This window comes from Lupinus angustifolius, chromosome LG05 (genome assembly GCF_001865875.1).
Source record: "Lupinus angustifolius cultivar Tanjil chromosome LG05, LupAngTanjil_v1.0, whole genome shotgun sequence".
In the NCBI taxonomy this organism is placed as follows: Eukaryota; Viridiplantae; Streptophyta; class Magnoliopsida; order Fabales; family Fabaceae; genus Lupinus; species Lupinus angustifolius.
In genome coordinates, this window is record NC_032013.1 from 19,129,132 (window position 1) to 19,142,508 (window position 13,377).

Sequence of the window (13,377 nt, forward strand, 5' to 3'; positions counted from 1 at the left end):
AATGTATAGACTTTGATGAAACATGCGCTTCGATTGTTAGACTTGAAGCTATTAGGCTATTACTTGCATATGCCTGCTCTTTGAATTTTCAGTTATATCAAATGGACGTAAAGAGTGATTTCCTCAACGGCTACATTCAAGAAGAAGTGTTTGCTGAACAACCTCATGGTTTTGAAGATTACAAACATCCTTCCTATGTTTACAAATTAAAGAAAGCTCTATATGGCTTAAAGCAAGCTCTTCTTGCATGGTATGATCGTCTAACTAAATTTCTACTTGAAAAAGGTTTCAGCAAAGGAAAGGTCGACACTACACTCTTTATAAAGAGAATAAGTCATCATACTTTACTTGTTCAAATTTATGTAGATGATATTATTTTTGGTTCTACCAATGAGATTTTGTATAGTGATTTTGGCAAAATGATGGAAGGAGAGTTTGAAATGTCTATGATGGGGAAGTTAAATTACTTCCTTGGACTTCAAATCAAACAACTTGATAATGACATTTTCGTAAGTCAATCCAAGTATTGTAGAGATTTTCTAAAAAGATTTGACATGGATGGCTGCAAGTCAATAGCTACTCCTATGGGATCCGGTACTTACATTGATATGGATGAAGCAAGAAAATGCATTGAAATATCAAAGTAGCGAGGTATGATTGGATCTCTTTTATATTTAACTGCCAGTAGACCTGATATCATGTTTAGTGTATGTCTGTGTGCATGCTATCAATCTAAACTAAAAGAATCACACTTAGTTGTTGTTAAGAGAATCATGAAATATCTTAAAGGTACATCTAATGTTGAGCTATGGTATCCAAAAGGAAGTATATGTAATTTGGTTGGTTATTCGAATTCAGATTTTGCTGGGTGCAAATCTGAGAGGAAAAGTACAAGTGGTAGTTGTCATATTTTGGGAAATGGTTTAGTCTCTTGGTCTTGCAAGAAACAATCATTGTTGCCCTAAGCATTGCTGAAGCTGAATATATAGCAGCAGGTAGTTGTTGTGCCCAAGTATTGTCGCTTAAACAACAATTACGAGATTATGGCTTAGACTTGGGGTGCATCCTTTAAAATGTGACAATACTAGTGCTATAAATATCAGAAAGAATTATGCTATGCATTCTAAAACCAAACAAATTGAAATAAGGCACCACTTCCTTAGGGACCATGTCCAAAAGAAGGATGTGTCGGTAGAATTTGTTTATACTCATAACCAACTAGCAGATATATTCCCTAAGCCCTTGGCTAAAGAAACTTTTTATAAAATTAGACGAGAATTAGGCATTGTTGATGAAGTTTACTTATCTTAACATGATTATATGGTTATATGTGTGCTTCATCATGTTTATCTCATGCCTACTTGTACTTAAAAATGTTTATTTATGTTTAAATATTTCAAATTTTGGGTTAATTTTTTTTTCATAGCTTAAAATTGCATAGAAATTTTATTTTTCTGGGGTCAGTAACCGATTACCCAAGTGAATAACCAGTTACCCAAACCTGCTGTTTGAAATTCTTAAAATTTTTAAAATTGAGTAACCAATTACTCTGTGCAGGTATTTATATGAAATTTCCATTTTTTACACTTCTTCTTCCTCATCTCAAACCCTCTTCATGGCCATCCTTCTCTATCTAAAATCTTCGTTTTTAATTCGTTTTGAGTAATTTTTGTGTGCATTCATATCACATTTTCACTTCTGAACACTTCTAAACTATTATTTTCGTGTTTAGTGGCCTAAATAAAAAATCCCCAAATTCTCCAAAACCAAAAAATCCTAAAAACTCAAAAACCTCAATCCATGACTTCCTCTTTAAGAACAAAGAAACAACACACCAATCTGACTCAAAAGAAGCAACAAACTTCATCCTTGGAGTCCAACCCTCTTGACTTAGCACGACTTCTAGAAAATGATGAGCAACATAATATCTTTGAGGAGCACTTCCATGGTCGCACTATCTTCACTCCCAAATACGGTAGTCTCGGGAATTTTGAGTTTGAAGATTTTCTATTTCCTTATCTCTTTAGACATCAAAACCTTTTTGATTTATGTGGTGAATCGAATGAAATTTATCCTGAACTGATTAGAGTATTTTACTGTAACATGAACTTTAGGAAAAACCGTCTTACTTGCTATGTCAAAGGAAAAGACATTACTTTGGATTTGAAAATCATGTGTTCATTGTGATGTAACATACCCTATCAGGGGAGCATTGCAGGTTTCGGTCTTGTATGTGAATGAGATAATTATGATCAAAAATATTTTTATTATTCTCTGTGTATAAATTACCAAAGAGGAAATAGAAACGCTTAAGCAATAGGCCTATGGTGAAACTGTTAAAAATAGAGATATCCTATCTGTTGGACATCTCAAACTAGAAGACCGTTTGCTTCATTATTTTCTGAGTTATGTCATCTTACCAAAATTTTCAAATCACTCTCAAATAAGTGACATAGAACTCCAATTGATGTATGCTACGAAATTTAATAAGAAAAACAATTGGATTCTTATGATAATGAGACAAATGTGGTATGTAAGAGGAACTCATATCCCTTTGTCATATGCAATCTTCATAACAAAAATCCTTGAGCATTTCGGTGTTTCTACTACCGGAGAAACTAAGGTCCCACTTAACTCTCGTGAAAGCCATATTGATGTGGATGTAGTCCACAAAATGGCCTTCACATATAATCTTCGTGACCGAACCTACAAGCATAAGAAATATAGACCTCCTGCTCCTGAACCAGAACCTGCCCCTACTAATCCCTCTGAACCTCAACCTTCCGAGTTTCAAACTCAACGTTCCTCATTTGCTCCCATGCCTACCAATCAGATGATAATGGATGAGTTATTCTCTCTTCGAGGCTACATCACTATTCAGATGGACGCCTTCGATACACAGAGTCATGAAATCCAGTTTGAACTTCATCGTCTCTGTTATATGCTGAGTAGCATGGACGTTGATGAAGACAGATCTGAGCCCGAGTCTTAGATTGTGTCTAGGATTTCTGTTTTGTTTTGATGCATATTACTGAACAATTTACTAGTGTTTTTATGGTTGTAATCATTTTATATTTTCGGACAAAATTTGTGTTATGTTGTTTTTGTTGAACATCTATGTCTTATGATATGCATTGCGATGTTTATTTTATATCTTATGATTAACTTTATGTCTGTCATATACATATTGTATGATGTATACATATATATATTATGCTGGAAACTCTTGGTTTTTCAACTTTTTGATGAAGTCAAAAGGGGGAGAAAAATTGGGAGAGTGTATTTTCTGTCAAAACTATTTTAGGCACACAATTCCAAATGAAAGGGGGAGCATACAAAATAGGGGGAGCATAATCAAGACAAGTCAAGAATATGACAAAGTATGCTGCTATCAGAAAACTACATTGTTAAGAAGATATTGGTTTATCATCATCAAAAAGGGGGAGATTGTGATGAGATCTCTGCTCCTGACCTTGGCACGGTTTTGATGAAGACACCAACATCACCAAAAAGAAGAAAATGAAGAATACTTATGAAGACAATGAAGATTCAAGCTTCAAGATATTCAAGATTTTTAGTCTAAGTCTAAGTAGGCACTTCTATCATATACTCTTGAATATATAATAGTAGCATTGCTCAAAATATTTTAAAAGAAAATTGAAACACTTCAAGTTTAAATAAAACAATTTTCAAAATACTGTGTAACAAGTTACTGAAATCTAAGTAACAGGTTATATGAGTGAGAAATCAGTTATCCAACAAAAACTGAACTGAGTAATCCATTACTGAACTTTGGGTAACAGATTACTCAAGTTTCAACGTTCTTGAGTAACTGATTACTATAATATGAGTAACCGATTACTCTAAGTGAATTTTAAATTCACCGTTGGACAGAGTATTTGGGTAACCAATTACTCAATGCTGTAATCGGTTATTGAGAGTTGTTACATCAGATTTTCAAATTTAAAGTGAATGAGTTTCAACCCAAAAGACATGATTTCATTCCAATCAATTCCTACCCTTTTAAATAGGCATTTTGGCTGGTTGGAAAGCCTATATAAAGGCATTGAAACTCATAATCAACACACATAACTTTCATACAACTCTCACACAAACTTTCTAACACAATTCTGAAAAATTCTCTCACTATTTTTCTGCACTTTTGCACTCAGTTCTTATACTTTCAAAAGAGAATTTTTCTAAGTTATTTGAAGTAATTGTTTCAAAGTTTTACAAACCTATTGAGCAAAATTACTTATTTTACAAGAGAGTTATTGGATTGCAAGTGATATTACATTTCATACTTGTAAAGACAATCCAAGCTAATGTTGTAATTCTTCATTCATTGTAAATACTTTCTTTCACGGGGTGTGATAAGAAAGAGGATAGAGTTATTTAGAAATGTGTTTTCTAAAGTGATAAGTATTAGTGAGTGTGTAAGGTACATAGAAGTCTCGGGGTGAGATATTGTAATTACAACTCATAATATTTAGTGGAAAATCTCTTGTGTTGCAAGAGTACTAGACATAACCTTCGATGGACAAGAAGGTGAACCAGTATAAAATTCTGGTGTATTCTCTTCTCCCTTTATCTCTTCAATTAGTTACTTGTTATTTTCTGCAAATTATTTCCGCTGCTCTTAACTCTTGATATTGCAGAAAAAGTGATCATAATTTTAGAAATACTTTCTTTCACGGGGTGTGATAAGAAAGAGGATAGAGTTATTTAGAAATGTGTTTTCTAAAGTGATAAGTATTAGTGAGTGTGTAAGGTACATAGAAGTCTCGGGGTGAGATATTGTAATTACAACTCATAATATTTAGTGGAAAATCTCTTGTGTTGCAAGAGTACTAGACATAACCTTCGATGGACAAGAAGGTGAACCAGTATAAAATTCTGGTGTATTCTCTTCTCCCTTTATCTCTTCAATTAGTTACTTGTTATTTTCTGCAAATTATTTCCGCTGCTCTTAACTCTTGATATTGCAGAAAAAGTGATCATAATTTTAAGTCAACTAATTCACCACCTCTTAGTTGCAATCTCAGTCTTAGAGGAAAAGTATTTACTCCTCAATGATCATACAACTCTTATACATTAATGATCATCTTAATTTTAGATTTTAGTGAGTCACTCTAGTAGAAGGTACATTATTTCTATAATCATGTCATATTGGAAGTTGACACCACCTAATGAAATAAAGGCTTCATTGTTGTAGCTATGTCATATAGCAATTATTGTTAAACTTCTAGGAGTGATGTTTGTTGAGAATAATAAATATACATTTCAAAAGAGATCAATTCTTTATCCATAAGAAGAAGGAATATTGTTAATATTAACAAAAAAATTTTTTTTTACCACATGTTTCACATTTTGTCCTATTTTGTTAACTTGATTCCTAATTTCAACCTATAACTATTCATTAAATATTAGTCAATATTGTCAACAACAAAAAAGATTTGGTCACTGGGTAATCACTAGAGGATGATTATAATAGTCTATAGCTGTGTGTGAAGGAGAGAGCCAGTCAAAGTTTTAGTGTTGTAATCATTAAAGTGGTTAGTGTGTCTTTACTCATATGAAAATGATATTTTAAGGAAAAGACAATAAACAAGGAACAAAGGAAACAGTAAAGAAAAAGTAAGATGAGAGGGAAAAGAATTAAAGAGCAAAAAAAAAATATAAAAAGAAAAGAAGACAGTGACAGTGTGCCAGTACATTTGTTCAGATGCTTAATGGACCCCTCTTCAAGTCAGGAACTGATGTATGATAAAACATAAACAAAAAATTATATTTTATGTGTGGTTACTATATCATTTATTATTTACATTTAATTATATGTATTATTGAAATAAAAATAATACAAAATATTAATAAATGATATATTGTGTATAATTATTTATACTGATGGTATATAAATATTATAGTCAAAACATAAAAAGCGTTATTTTCTCTATGTTGAGGGAAAATTAAAGGGAGGAGAATTAGCACATGGACCCACATTACATATTTTGCCTCAGCAAAATCTTCATGTTGTACTTGAATGAATCCACTAACACCACAGAGATCAGAACATATGATCGTCTTTTCAAGAAGAACCACACTTTTAGAAAATTTTCACAAAAATGGCTTGTCCTTAATTTAGCCTGAACCATGTCCATGAGAGCAACATAGGATTAGCATACATCTGTTCAAAAAAAGAGAATATGTTTTTAATATTTTATTTAAAAAATTAAGCAATCATCAATCACTATTTAATTTTAATACATGTTCATTGATTATCGAATGATAATTCATGTATACAATTTCCAAGTATTTCTATCTATTATGGCTTTGAATCAGGACAGCATTCTCTACTTAATTTTGACAATTTTTTGGGATATGAAAAGTACATCATACCACACCTTCTCCTAATTTTGCTAATATTAATTGGTTTTTATGTTTTTTCATAAGAGTCTATTTTAATTATACTATCTACCTCAGAATTGTTTGGTAGGAAGACATGAAATTATTCGTTGAAAGATGTAGTGACTTTCAAATAAATTATATATGTGTATTTGTTTATGTCATTTTTTATGTAAAACACTTGTACCAAATTGGATTGTAAGTGATTCTAGTTTAAACGGATCAGTGGGATCAAACCAAATTGGACTGAAAATGTGGTTTAGTTTTGCGGTTTGGTTCTTTTTTGAAGGAACCGTTGAAGAGCAGTTCCGTTTGTGGTTCAAAAAATTCAAGAATTGCTCGAATCAAATCACATATTTAAAAAATATTTTCATTATTTTGTATAGGGTAAAAGAGTAAAGGAAATGTCATATTTACTAAAATATATACCAGATTTTAAGCTTGAATCTTTTAAATGTATTCATCTTATAAACAATAAAATATGAGTTTTATTTCATCGTAGTTAGTTTTGTTGGTGTCTTGCCCTTATAAAAGTTGAATATGTTTTCATACTTGTAATTACATGTGGCTCCTTAGTTATGTGGTTTTGTTCTTCTGGGAAGTTGATAATTTTTTTTCTACCATAAATATTTCACGAGTTTGCTTAATTCCTAAAGAAATATATACACGATTAATTTAGTATGCTATATAATTTCGTTTTCCTATAACTCGAGCAAGGTTCATCTTATTTATTCTTCACAAACAATCACTTATTTGATTTGAAATTCTGATATTAAAAAATTTGAATAAAAATGTTTAGTATGCTTAGAATTGATATACACCTATATTATGAAGAGTTGTACTCGAGTATAATAATAATTATTGAACCTTACAATTGTACCAAATATGTTAATAATTAAAGGTGTGTTTTTATTATCACAAAATCTTAACTATTTTGGTCAAAAAGATTTCAACTCTGGATACTAGCAAACTTTATAATAATTATTTAATGTTTGCTAGTTTCTTTCAAAAACAAATATTTATCTTCATAAAAAATCTTTGATGACATTGCACTTAAGATATTATATAAGTAATCGTCCATAGTTTTTTTTTAGACAATATACGAAATAAGAACATATGATTAATTAGATGATGTTTCAAGAACATTTTGTTTGCATTTTAATACTATTTCATTATTTTGTCATTTTTATTGTACTAGTCTTTTGTCATATTTCTATATATGACATGTTTTGATTTGTGATATGCAATTAAGCATATGAATTATATTTTAAATTTGAAGTATGTACGTTTAATTTGGTAGCTAAAATGATAATTCAAACAATGCCTTTATGAAATATAATTTGAATTACAGTAGATTTTTTTTTAAAACAAATAAACTGTGAAACTGAACCGTTTAAGGTCAGTTCAGTTTGGTTTGATTCCTACACATAATTTCAATATTAACCACACTAAAATAAATCATGTCCTTATATTCGGCTTGGTTCATAAATTTAATCAAAAATCGAATCTAATAAAGCCATTAAACCCTTAATAACAATATAAATTTTCCATTTTGCACATATTGATTATTAAAAAAATTAAATATATACTCCAAAATGAATAGTTTTACAAGACAAAATAATCTATTCAATCAGTAAGAGTTTTTATATGTTTACACATCATCCATCGTTGATGTAATAAGCATAAAACTAATACTTCTAGATACTAAATAAGATATAGTAATTACAAAAAATGCAAGCTGGAATAGCTCAGTTGGTTAGAGCGTGTGGCTGTTAACCACAAGGTCGGAGGTTCAAGCCCTCCTTCTAGCGTTTTATTATTTTAGCCTACCCCACTTTATATACACGTGACTATATTAATTTGGACTATTTTTTTATTCAAAAGGATGAAACGCAAGATTGCTTTTGTCCACAATAATAAAGCTAAAACAAGATTTAGCTGTACTCATTTTTATATTGCAAAGCTATTTTGGGCATGAATTTCTAGAGTACAGAGCTACTCATTGTTTCAAATCTCGTTAGTTAATTATTAGTGTTGTCTTACTTTTCCCCTGTGTATTTTGTTATGTGGTGTTGATCAATTTCTATTGGTTTGATTAGAAGCAATGATGAGTATACTAAACAAAGATACATTTGATTATAGAAATTGTAGATGGAACCCTCTTTGTCCAACATCTAATTTAATTAGAAGCCACCGCGTATTCAACCGCGTAGTAGAAAAGCAAAGCCAATATACGGTACAATACTCTTTTGGAGAAATTATATTTAACCTTTTTTCAGGAAAGGAAAAGAAAAAAATTATTGAATTTAATATAAGAATTAATTTTGAGAAATTATATTTAACTTCTTTTTTAGATATTTTTGTTGGATAATGTATGAAAGAAAAATAGACATTATTATCTACAATTGAGGATTTCAATTCTGGCTACAACAACATACAACATGTATATGAGATTGACGGAAACCGAGTTATTAATTAATTATATTAAAAGTAACTCTTGTTTTAACAAAATAGTGAGCATATGAGTTCCCTTCTCTCAAGATATGTTTTAGTGAAGTTTGCCATTTCCGGTTCATTAAATCACGAATGACTAACATAATTGTTGCATAGTGATGGTTCTCAAGTATAACCTCTATGTGTCTCTTATATTATATAGTCAATTTAATTAGCAAGAACAATGTTATATTCAACTCCAACAAGGCCTTTATTCACCAAATTGTGAAGAGTGAAATCATTCTAGATTCAAGAAAAAAAAACGAACACATATTAATGTTGAATGAAATTGTAACTCATGCATATCTTTTAACTTCTTACTGCTCCTAGGCTAGTCACTAGCTATAATTATGTGATTGCATTTTACTCTCCCATATAAATTCTGATACCTTTGGTACTCCTTTATTGACAAGTATAAATTTTTTATATATTCCCAGTTTATTATTCACTAGTTATTTTTAATTATTATTGATTCTTTAGAAAATGACATATCAATGAATGATAGATAATATTATTTATAAATCTTTAAACTGACAGTGCATGAATATTACACTCTTAATTAAATATATTTTCACTTATCAATAAATATATATATATATATATATATTCGAATCATGTATGAGTGAGAATGTTACGTAAATATCATGTAATTAAATAAGAGATCTGAATACAGTATTATATAGCCTGATCGTAGATCGCATAATAAACTAAAAGTATGCAGGCAATCTTAAAATAGGTGAATGTTTACAAAAGAATTTGCAATAATCAGCTTTGTAATAAATTATTAGCAACATTACAGCATGTCCCTGATTCTAACAAGCATATATATGATACTTTACTCTGCTGCTTTAATTCCCTGTCTACGATCTTAATTTAATGCATCTGCTTCACTTATACACCTGATTTAGAGACAGTTAAGTTTTATATTAGTGTGGTCCATATTTTCATCAAATCTAGTAGTCTCAAAATCTGACCCATCTCTCTCACTCTCCCTACCCTCAAGAAGTAAAGTAAAGCAAAACTTTCTTAAAATTTTATGTATTGATTTTGGTTAATAGCGAGTGCTAATTTAGGAAGCATGGATATACATAGTTCAAAATAGCTGCCACGTATGTGTATATATATATATATAGTTTTCACTTATATTTTAAGATTTTTAGGTTATGTTCTATGGTATGGTGGATGTCGAACTGGATCTGAAAACACACTACGCCAGAGTTGTTGTTCAACAGTGTTTATTTTAGATGGATAACAGTACTTTTAGACGCTTTCTTTTTTACCGTAGTAGTATATGATCATCATTAACAACGTTTCACAAATGCTGTTATATTGATTATATACCACAGCATAACACACAAAAAACACTGTCATATAGTACATCAATACAACAACGCATCGTCCACAAAGCGATATCACATAGTATTACATAAACAACGCATTTTATAGGTCTTATTAATAGCATTTATGGTTGCACTGTTCAAGTTCATATGTTTAACATCGCAATAACATAGCAGCGCTGTTGTATTATTCATAAATTTTCTCAAAGAACACCTTAATACAACAACGCATCACACGTATAGCGTTTTGTATTAATAATATACAACAACGCTTTCTATAAAAAGCGTTGTTGTAGTCATCCTTTACAACAGCATATGCCATGACTTCCCCTAGAATTCGTTGTTGATTTGTATAAATTAATACCGGCATATATATTTATTAGCAGGACAAACATTCTCAACAGCACAGACATTTATACATTCTGAACAATACAGACACATTAATACAGAGCAGAAGTTTATTTTATTAAACATCAATACAATATAAAATATAAACAATGAATATCATGCCCATTATGTTTCGACATAGTACATAATTATAAATGAAAAAATTACACAAATTACAGAGAAACAATATTATACAAATTACAAACAATCAAAATTAAGCTATAATTATACAAAGACTACTTGCGTATACTTTTTCATTTTCTTTGATTGTTTTTGTCTTGTAGGGTCATCCTTGTTTGGAGGAGCATATTGATTTACCCAATGCCCTTCATCGTGATCATCTCTTGTATATAAATCATCATCTGTAGTTGGACCGCTCTCACAAAGCAGATATGTCCAGAAAAGGATCATCTTCATCAATATCTTCATATTCTTGATCATCAATATTATTGATGATTATTTTGTTAGTTAAAAGAACAATGAACCATTTCAGATCAACTGAGTCACTAACATAGAATACTTGTTGAGCTTGTGATGCTAGAATAAATGACACATCTTTATATCCTGACCTATTAAGATCCACTTGCATGAACTCTAACTTATCAACTCGAGAACCATTATTGTTATCAACTCACATACAATAAAAAACTGGCATATGAAACATTGTGTAATCCTACTCCCATACGAGTTCAATCACTCCAAAGTATGACATAAGTTTCAACAATAATATATATAAGTTTCAACAATAATAACTTGAAACCCAAAAAATTGCAGCAGAAAATGCATAACATAAACAAAACTTTATTCATATGAAACATATATATTTATATATATGCTTCCATGAATTTAAAATCTCCAAATTTGAATTGGGAAAAAAATTGAATTGTTATGCATGAGTAAAAGGACGTTACTCAAAACGTCAGAGGCAAAAAAAAATTGAGTTGCATACATAGACGTATGAATTGAATAATTATAGCATGTTTAATTCCATGAGTTCAATCTCCCTCACGTGTGAATTGATCAACAGTATTTTATTGAAAAACAAATTTAAACCCTAAATTTCCAATCTTTATGACATGATAGAAGAGGCATAAAATCCCCAAATTAAAAGTAGGGTTCATACAAGATTTGGGAAAACACCCTTAATGGAGAATCATAAATATTCAAAACCTATGCTCTGATACCACTTGTATGGAATTCCTTATGATTGGTGAAATATCAATCCTAGGATCTTCAATCTCATGATTCTCACACACATATATGAAACAAAGAGTGTAGTGTCATACCTGAATCCATGTTCCTGGATGTGCTCCTTTGATCTGTTTCTGAAACAAGTTTTGTGGTATGATGAGCTTCCTCAACCAAATCCCTGATTCCTTTTGGGACTTGCGTTTTCACTCTGATGGGGAGAGTAGAAAACTGAATTTGATTTGGTGTGTTGGGGACCATAATCTTCCTTATGCGTTAACTTATAGGGTTTCCATTATCCCCTATGGGTTAACCTGATGAGTATCCACCCATTAAGCCCATATCTGTTATGAGCTTTTAGAAATCTAATGGGTGCCAGTAATTAGATCACTTATAATATAACCCCGGAAATAAATAGCTGATATCATTGTATCAAATATATGATTCCCACCTTAATTAGAAATTATAAATTTCGAACAATCTCCCACTTGGGCTTCATATCTTCCTGAAACAATTATTTCACAGGTTCTTTAGGCGCGCATCCGTTTGCTATTTACATTTAGACTTCTCCTTAATACAATCTGGTCCATTTGATATGTCATCTATGGAACCATCGCAAATTTCATCACATTTAAGTGTGACTCGACCACGATGATCACCATATTAATATACTTAATGACATAGATCAAATATGGATGAGTTACATGGAAATTTCATGCAATGTGATCTCAAACATATCTATTTCCAACTGGTCCTTCTTTATTATTTAGTGAGATCAATCCAAAGTCTTTAATTGCAACACAATTGTTACAATGCACAATTTCAAAATGAAACAATAAATCATCAACTTTATTATGTATAAAAACTGTATATAATATCCAAAGCAAAACATAAAACATATAGACTCCCACTGAACTAAGGTACCCAAAGGAATAACACCCATATAAGCAAAATGCTCATGAAAGACTTTAGGTACCAAACACTTTAGGTATCAAACCCTTAGTCAGTGGATCAGCTAGCATAAAATTTGTCCCTATATGTTCTATGGAAACTTGTCCATTTTGAACACTTTCTTTAACAACAAGAAACTTTATGTCAATGAATTTTGACTTTGTAGAACTCCTATTATTGTTGGAGTAAAGAACCGCGAACTTGTTGTCAAAATAAATCCTCAATGATCTTTCAATACCATCGACCACACGTAAGCCAGTGACAAAATTATGCAACCATATGTTGTGGTCTGATGTTTCAAAACAAGCCATGAACTCCGAAACTTCCAAGAGATGGCACCTCCAACCAATACAAACACATATCCAGAGGTGGAGTATCTACTGTCTAGACATCCATCAAAATCAGAGTCAGAGTACCCAACGATCTCTAAATTCTCAGACCTCCGATAAGTGAGCATGTACTCCTTTGTTCCCTTCAAGTAACACATAACACGTTTGACTGCCTTCCAATGATGCATTCCAGGATTACTCAAATATCTACCCAAAACTCCCACAACAAATGCTATGTTGGGACGTGTGCAAACTTGAGCATACATTAGACTTCCTACTGCAGATGCATA

General features: G+C 31.1%; 1 non-coding gene across 1 annotated transcript; it reads left to right on the forward strand.

Moving 5' to 3' along the window:
* Window positions 8,140-8,213, forward strand: TRNAN-GUU. Its single transcript has one exon. It is a non-coding gene; the product is annotated as a tRNA-Asn (tRNA).